Raw genomic sequence first — 3,871 nt, forward strand, 5'->3', positions numbered from 1 at the left:
ATTGATAATCTCTGTGATCCCAAATTTTACAAGAATTAGGCATTTTATTATTCAAAAAATCGGCAAGATTAACACATTTGAAGATGATTCTAAAGACATTTATTATAAGATATGTCTTTGACCATTCAAGTGTGATAAAAATCTTATGAATAATGATTGCTTTATAATAATTATTGACCTAAGAATAAGGTAGTGTTTTTTTGAAATACGCCATTTCTTTTGTCATTCCCTAGTGGTTAAGCTACAACATACGGCCGTAGCCATAAATTGACAAACTATAATTAAAGTAGGGAGTAAAATTATGTTAACGCGCGTGTTTGAACATGTACCTAACCGTTTTTTTTTTATTTTTTTTAAACGGTACAAACCACATATTTTAACGGCCCACGTGCTCGTCGTAGGTCAAAATGGAGCTTTTGTTCTATTTTCAAAGCATGATCCTGGACATACCTTAAACGTTGTAGATAATCTATTTATATAATTTTGAAGCCTTATTATCCTTTATATTTATTTTAAACATTTGATGACTGCATAAAGTATTTTTATTACATAAAATAGTATTCTTTTAAACCTCTCGCTCTAATGTTTTAGAATATAGTCATATTTCAGTAATTACATAAATGTGCAGTGGTGTTAAGATTTTTTACATTTATTAATTTTTAAACGCATTTATAAAACCATCAGTATAATTTATATCGACATTATTATAGTGAAATATTTACGATAAAAAATTATATTGATAATCTCTGTAATCCCAAATTTGACAAGAATTAGGCATTTTATTATTCAAAAAATCGGCAAGATTAAGTGTTTCTATACCAAAATGCAACGATTTTGTTTGAAGCCAGTGTTGATATCGATTTCAAAAATCGTAATGCTGAGCAGGTCAAAACGCGTAATGTTCACACTTTTATAACGTAAATCAATTCCTCAAAAGACTACCAGTATTTTCAATCAATCTATTCTCCGTACTCAGGAACTGATATCGTCTTTTTATGGCACCACCTCTATGGAGGCATTTCAATCCCCTCTGTCTCTCGTAAAGCCGATTTGTCATACATTTTGGCTTACGATGCGTACCCTGGATGGAACAATAATGTCCCCTCCACCGATTTAAACAGTGATTTTCATATTTATTATCAATCAAATAATTATTGATAGGTACTTTTCTCCCGTATACGCATTGTACCTATAATGAGCGAAATAGTACTTTGTACCAAATTGTACTAAAAACCAACATGCTTAAATCAATTTTACCAAAACAGTGTTCACCCTGAAACAACGCCCAGGGACTTTAAATCCAACTCCGAAACTATCCTTTCATCTTTTACGAGGTTGATTAAGTCTTAGGCCCGTTTCAGACGGGACAGCGGTGTCGCGCTCGTATATAATATAGGAGGCCTTTGAATTCGAATAGAGGGGCCTTTGTATTATGTTTATGAACGCCCCAGAGCTAATGAGTCAACGCATTATTTCGCGTTATAAATTAGAACATAAAACTGCATGCGGTAATAAATACAAGTGTATCGGCAGCTTGAGAATGTAGCGGCCGACGGAAAAGTGTACCGGACACGCGTTGACTCATTAGCTCTGGGTAGTTCATAAACATAATACAAAGACCCCTTTATTCGAATACAAAGACCTCCTTATTATATACGAGCGCAACACCGGTGTCCCGTCTGGAATGGCCCTTACTCCGAATGACAGTTACTTTAGACGTGTGACTCTTCCATCCTGTGTACATGACCCAGCCATCCAAGACAAGTGACCCAAGTTGATCGACCACCCAAATGAGACCAATACTTTTCTATATTTTTGATCATATACAAGGTTTCTAAACCATACGTTATGACAACTGGTCGAATTGGTATTTTGTGAAAGATGCATTTCAAGTGTGGATATTGTACTTATTAACAATTTTTGTTTTTACAAGAAATGTACTTATGTTAGTAACTTGGTCAACCTATTAGGTCATTGAAAAAACACGTGATTTTTTCGCCAGACCCGGTAATCAAAACGGGGACCCTGACATTACACACCGACATGTTGCTCGCTCGGCCATCCTACAATAAATACCTACTTTATTATAATGAAAATGTACACATAATAGTGTACATTATGTGACAATGATAGGCTATAATGATATAATAATATTAATATTACTCCCAGAGTCAAGAATATTATAAGTGTAGGTATTTAGGTATTATTCATTACTTACAAATTATTCAGTATTAATTTGGTGTTCGTGAATTGATATTATTATCAGTTTTAAAATTAACATACCTACTACCCACCTTTCAAATATCTAGCATTGTTGCAAATTTATTTAAATTGTTTTTATTTCTAAGTACGAAGGTATTAATAAATGTGCCGCATTTACACACGCACTTTTAGTGGCGCAAGTCTGACGATAGTTGAATTTTACAGAAATACAGGTTCGTACCTATATAAAATGTTTGTTTATTTTGCCAGGCTAATTTTTCCATAACACGCGAATTTTATGAAATTCCATCGGTTGAGAAGATAATCAATCATTCAGAATTTAAAAAATATACAAGTTCCTAAATAATCTAAAAAAATAAATATTGTGTGAAAATAACATTCTTCTCAGAAGCAAGCTTTCAGGCAATCGCATTTGAAAAATTCAAAAAAATAATGTTTTGAATTTTTCCTTGGCGACTTTTTTCATATAAAATCCACTTTTTTCTCGTTACAACGTTACATGTAAATTGTACGTATTACATTTCACCGTATCACAGTTTACCGAGAGCTATCGCGTGAAAATGAGATGGCCGTATATCATTGAGATCAAAAGATCGCGCGTTGTTCGTGGATCATTCATTGCAGACAGTTATGTTCCAATTATATTCGATTCAATAAGAATAATTAAAAATTCATATTGACTACATAACTTGATGTTCACGAGTTATTACTTTATTCAGAATTACGTCATATACGATATATATATCATATTTCCTATTTACTTACCAATAATATTTTCTTCTGTTTTCCCTTGTATTCCGATCGTTTTTATTTAGACATGAATTCGATCTCAATGCTATACGGCCATCGGTTTCCAATACAATATCTCACGTTAAACTATGATACATCCAGCTGCTTACGTGCAATTTTTTAAATACGATTTTTTATCCTTATAAAAACAGACAAGAGACAAATAAAGATAATTTAGTCTGCAGTGATTCTTTACCGGTGGTCCGTAGAATTTTTCTTCTGGTCCGCGAATTTTTAACGTCCGATTGCATATTCTAAAATTCCAATAAATTCTTCAAAACCCGTGCACCTACAAGTGTTTGTGCATTGTGTTTTTATTCTTAAAATAGATTAATGGTTTTACGTGACGAAATCAACCGCGATCGGACGTCATTATACGTTGCAATATAAATAAATATAAAAATATTTCTGCGTTAGCGGTCCGTAAAACGTTTCTCATGTTTGCAAAAACGGTTGAGAAACATTATTTTGGCGCACCTCAACAACGCACATATTATTAGAAAAATAATGTTACCGAGCGGGAATCGAACCCACTTTCATTGAATTCCAGCCATACCCAATCACGACTAAATTATTATAAATGCGAATTTGGACAATTGGCTTTCGTGGTTTGAATTACTCACATACCTAAATCAATAGTTTTTTTTTTATAAAAATGAATCATAGATTTTAAAAACATCAATAACTATTTATTATAAAAAACATTTGTATACAGAGTGTACCTACTTAGGATTATTCGAATAAATTTTATATGTTATGTTAACACTCTGTTTACTTAAGTTAGCATGTCGCCAGCAAATATACATGTGTAAACCATTCATTATTGCACATCACGGTTTTACTTATCGATTTTTTTTTC

Source organism: Rhyacophila brunnea, unplaced genomic scaffold (genome assembly GCF_057557595.1).
Source record: "Rhyacophila brunnea isolate RB1 unplaced genomic scaffold, BYU_Rbru_1.0 scaffold_10, whole genome shotgun sequence".
NCBI classification, from domain to species: domain Eukaryota; kingdom Metazoa; phylum Arthropoda; class Insecta; order Trichoptera; family Rhyacophilidae; genus Rhyacophila; species Rhyacophila brunnea.